Here is a 6,000-nt window from a genome sequence, read left to right on the forward strand (position 1 = left end):
ATAAATCCCCTCTCTGGGGGAAAGTTTTATGACCATGAAAAAGAAAATTTTGGCACTGAGATAAAACCACACAAGCAAACTTTGCTAAGAGAGTCCTTATCTTCTATTAATTTTCCCCATTTTTAAAACTTTCCACATTTTGGAGCACCTAGCAACCCCCAAATCCTTTTCCTTTGTCTTGTTGCATCTCTACACTAACTGCTCTTAGTGGCATAAAAAGTCTCAGACTAATTCTCTTCTTTGGGTCTTTATTTCTTTTCTAAGAAAATCCTTACCGCTTGCAAAAATTAACATCAAATAAAATTTGTATAACTTCTCTTCTGTCAATTTGTCTAATTTGCAGTGCCCACTAAATGAACATGAGTAGAAGAAAAAGTCTTATTCCTCCCTTGCATAGTTAAAAACCCATACCACCCTTTTTTAGGGGATTAGATAGTGGCAGTCCGTACAAAGATGAGTTAGTTTTGAGTTAAAAAATCTGGAGATTGGATTTCTGGAGAGGAGACTTTCTGGGTGAAGCAAGAAATGGAAAATAAGAGATAAAGGGAGAGCGAATGTGAAAAACAGGCCTTGTCTGCTTCCTCCCTCTCTGTTGTGCTTTGGCTTAACTCTAGGGGAATGTGGAAGTCAGGTTCTAGGAAAAAGTCTTTCTTGTTTTTCTTTTTTCAGTCTTTTCAATTCCCTCCTGATCTTGAATCCTAGACTTATCTCCCAGGGTGTGCGGTGTCTCCTGAAGGAAGACCTGGAAGGAAATTACTATAAGCATTTCCCGAGTTGTCTCCCTCTACCCACACTCTTTTTTAAGAAGGACATGGAGCACATTGATATTTATCCCCATTTATTTAGAATTTGAATATTATCTGTCCTTCAAATCTCTAATCAAGGCCTCTAACCTTGAACTATTTTCCTGGCCTTTGTCCTTCAAATCTGGTGATGCATAAAACAGAAATTTCCCGATACTCTCTTCAGTGTGATCTTGGCATTAATAGCAACAACATCAGTGGCAGGAACAGCAGTGAGTGTAGCAATAATGAATGCTAGTCAGTGCTAAATAGTTCTTTACTCACTTTATAGACATTAATCTGACATTATTCTATCAACAATCCTACAGAATAGGCATTACAACCCTTATTTGTTGGATAAGAAACCAGGGCTAAGTGTGTGATGTGCTTCATGGTGGCCCTCAACAAGTCACTACATAGAGTAAGTTTTCTTAGGTCTCCTATGGCCTCCCTATAAAATAAACTCCCTGGAGTGTTCCCTGAGCAGGTATGAGCATGGAGCCATCCCCTGCAGGTGCCCTGCCAACATCAGCATGGCCCTGGTAAGCTCCCTGCAAGAGTGGGAGGGTGAAGCCTGCTCCAGCAGATGCCTGCTGACATCAGAGAGGCCTTGAAAGAAAATTATATGGATATGAAAGAACACAAGAAATGGCATTCCTTATCATCAAGGGAATGCTATACCGCAAACAGAAAACAAATGTCAAGAACCCAATCACAAAGACGGAAGATTCTCATTAGTTACAGAGTTAAAAATTGCCATAATAAAGAAACTGAAAGAAAATAGAAAAAAACACAGAAAACCTCATCAAAGGTATGCCAGAAAACTCAGAAGAATAAATGTCCTGAGAAACAAAATTAGTGTACTGAAGACTGAAATTAAAGTTTTAAGTAAGAAAACAATGGAGATGCAGGTTGTGAAAAGGTCAATGGAAGGGATAAAAAAATTCTGGAGAAAGCTATGGAAGTAGAATAGATAAAATGGGAGATTGAATCAGTGGCTTTGAATATGAAACTACACCTACAAGCCCATGAAGCTAAAAGAACACCAGAATACCTAGAGGAAACATAGGCAAAACATTCCATGATGTAGCCTTCAGAAATGTCTTTGTGGATTCAGCTCTAGCAGCAAGGAAAATAAAGGAGAACATAAACAACTGGGACTACAACAAACTAAAAAGCTGCACAGTGAAACAAGCCATCACTAAAACAAAAAGGTACCCTACTGAATGGGAGAACTCTAGAACTGAGGCTACCAGAGGGGGAGTGGGAGAGGAAGAAAGGGCTAGAACAACTTGGGGAGAGCACAATGGACTATGGTGGTGCACTTGTGGTAGTGGGTGCAGTGCGGTAACACCACCAGAAAGGGGGGGGCGCTGTACTTCTAAAACACAAACAATGTTGTAAAGCAATGTTACCACAACATATATAACTGTAAATATAATCATAACAAATAAAAGAAGATAAAATATTGTATGTAAAAAAAATAGAAATTCAGGTCTGATGAAACTAAACAAGTAGCAATACTGAATTTATCTTGTAAATTTGTTCTCCTATCCATATGGAACTTAAATTCCCCAAAAAGCTTGCTCAGATTTGAGCTGTACTGGGTATTGAACCTACCCAGCACTAAGCATAGTATTTTGTTCATAGATACTTAATAGCTATTTGATGATTGATTGATTGTTATAGTTTGTACATGGACACAGTTTAACCCAGCCTTATTATATCTGTAGTTTATATACCATACATAAAAAAACAAAATTTCCTTTTGAGTCATTTTGAGTTGTAATAGTTAGTAATGTATAGAGGCTTGGAAGGGAGGAGATTCTTTGAAAAAAAATTTTCATATCTTTATTCCTAGCAGTAGTATATTTTAAAAACTTCGTGTACTCTCTTTTGATTGCGAATTTTAATATTATATTGTAATTTATGGATTTTATCCACCTTTACAAAAGTCTACTATTCAGAGAGGGTATATTTAAAGTACATTTGCGAAGCACATACTTGGACTCTTCTGAATATTACTGTGAGTGGTTTGTAAAATGATCTTCCCATTGCACTTATTTTAGATGAGTTCACAGTTCAGTTTCCAAAGTACAGAATGTTTCCATTTATCAAGATGCTTCAAGAAAGAAAGGAGCAAGAAAACTCAAAACCAGGCCCTGATGACTTGGGGCTCTGTTGCAATCACTTCTATCTCTATTACTCTGAAGGCTATTGAAGTGTCAGAAATTGCTCCAGTCACCCAGTCACTGCTCCTCTTGAGTTTGACAGTCTAACACTCATGCAACAATCACCTTATCAAAATGTTCAGACTCAAGACAGACAATCAGGAAATTTAATATAATTTAGGAATGTGTCTCTTCTCTAGCATCATCAAAATAACATGTGAACTTCTAACTGAGACTAACGAGTTGTTTCTTTGTTAAGCCATTTTCTATTTGAAGGTACAGAAGATCATTATAAAAAGGTCCGAAAAGGTCAGTGTCTTATCATGCTTCATGTGATATGGAAATTCTGGGCTTTGGCTAATTGAATAGCTGATTGCTACTTTAATACAAACTGGCAGCTCATGAGTAAATGAAGACAGAGATGACTGTGATTTAAAATGGTACTGTGTAAAAATACAGAAGTAGCTATATTTGAAATAATCACAATTGTGCTTTCTTAGCCTTTTAGTTCAAAATGTTCACGTGTTTGTTGGTGAATGGTGTCAAAGGTTAATACAAATATTTAAACATAAACACAACATTTGTTCTAAACAGCAAAACTTTGTAAAATGTCCTTTAAAAGCATTTCTTTATCATATCTTTAAAATGCCATGCCTATTTGCTCTATAGATTATTCTCTAAAAAATGAGTTAGTAGTTGGGCATAAATCAGTATTGGCTTGAAATAAGATGAATGATGATAATGAATATACGATGAGACTGAGAAAAGTGGGAAAGGAGTTTGGTATAGTAACAGATATAACAAAATAAATTATATTGTGTTCATAGTCATTGAGCTTCAAATAAATTCCACATCAGTGATCTGCTTGTGGCAATGACTATAATTACTGAGCATTGACAGAAGAACCTGGGTGTATGTAGGGCTGCTGAATAAAGGGAAGGGAACTTGGAGAAGTGCTGAACTCGAGGCCATAATCAAGAGGCCCAGTGCCATGATTAGGGGTGATATCTCTGCCCTGGGTGGTTGGTGACTAGCACAGGGCAGAACCTAACAGACTGTACTTGTTCCTCTGCAATGAAGATTATCCTCTTTCATAAAGGGCATAATAAGCATTACATTTGGGGTTATTTTAGGCTGCACTATGGAGGTCAGAAAAGACTCTTCTATAACTGATTGTATCTAACCAGTTCCTCTGGTAGAAAATGAGCTCATTAGTAATCATTCCTTACACAATGCACTTTGCTGGGTCCTGATAGAGACACAAAGATGACAACAATCCAATTTCTACTGTACAAAGAATTCATTTCCTCTGAACCACCTGTCCAGGACACCTTATTTCATATCACCTTGGTTACACAGTACACAGTGGTTTAAAGGGAACTCCATGAAGCTCTACTCTCAATTGGAGAAAGACTGATTTACGATCTTTTTCCTTTCAATTCTTACTGGAGCTTTATAAGCATGGGAGAGTAGCCGAAAGGGTAGGATTTAGGTAACTTTTTCTTTTCCATCAGCAACTTCTCCTCCCTTCTTCCTACTGCCTCCACATGCCACAGTTTAAAATTCAGTTAACTAAAAATAAATCAGGTTGGCAACATTTATGGAGTTGTGTAACACTTTTTATATGTCTTCCTAGTTAGTTTGTAAATATCAACACTCATCTTTCAATGGCATGGTACCATTCGATATCTGGCATAAATACAAGACATGCTAGTCAAATGTTATTTCAACCATGAGATAGTTCAATTTGTGAGACGTGCCCGGTTCACAGGAGCATGCGGTAGATGTCAGGTTGGAGATGTCCAGTTGGGAGCCACTTGCATTTAGACACATTTAAAGCTGTTGGTCATTATGTAATGACATCAGGCTGGAAGAGGGTATGGATGGAGAAGAAAAGTGGAGTGGGCAGAGAGTCCCTGGATCTTCCAGGTGGAGTTTAAACCTCGCAAAGAAGAGGAATTGGCAGAGGATGTCCTGAAGGGGAAGCTAATGAGGCAGGACTAGGACATGCAATTGGATCAGTCAGGGAAGTCAAGAGAATAAGTGCTTTCAGAGGAGGCTGTGGTTTCAAGTGTGGACTCCTGCTGAAGAGTGATCAGCACCAAACTACCCTTGGATTTGAAGTCACTCCTAGTGACCTTGAGAAGAGAAGTTTCAGAAAAGGGATTGAAGCAGTAGAGTGAAGAGTGAAGGGGAACAGGCACATGGACTGGAACCAGAGAAATTCAAGGGAGGAGTTTTGTTATAAGAAGTTCTGTTATAGGATAGGAAGTCTTTCTATAGGATAGGAAGTTCTGTTATAGGATAGGAAGTTTTGTTATAAGATAGGAAGTTCTGTTATAAGTTAGGAAGTCTTGTTATAGGAAGTTTTGTTATAAGATAGGACGAACCAGAGCAGACAACACTGTCATTAAGGGCCGAGTTTGTGGGCTTTTCTGGAAGATTCTTTATAAATTTATCTAAGTACAGGAAGGAAATGGTGGGGACTTTTCTGAGGTGGTCATTATAAATAGGGGCACAGACCATCCTGCCTTCAGTACATTTCTCATTACAGTTTTATAATCTTATGTAAATCTAATCATGTTACTCTCTTAACTCAACTGTTTTCTTTTATTCTCTAAATAAATCCCAACCACTTGAGTTCATCTCTTGTCATTGTCTTCTGTCTCCGGCTATATGCTTCAGCCCCCCTAGACTCCTCTCCGGTTCTCTCTTGGTGCTGGCATTTTTCTACTGTTATCCTCCTGCTCTTTGGTTAACTCTATCAGTTTTCAGATCTCTACTTAAAGGTCACATCATCTACTCCATAGACTAAGTCATATTCTTTGTGTAATTCTTTACATACTTGCTTATTTAAGTTACTTTCTTCACTAGATTATAAACCAAAGGAAGGCAAATGGTTTTTGTGCCTTGTTTAGGGGATATTTCCAGTGGCTAGCACATAGTGCCTTACACCCCAAACTTTTGGTGTTTGTGAATCAATCTGAATGCAATACACACACACACACACACACACACACACACACACACACACACACACATATATA

This window comes from Talpa europaea (genome assembly GCF_964194135.1).
Source record: "Talpa europaea genome assembly, chromosome: 2".
In the NCBI taxonomy this organism is placed as follows: domain Eukaryota; kingdom Metazoa; phylum Chordata; class Mammalia; order Eulipotyphla; family Talpidae; genus Talpa; species Talpa europaea.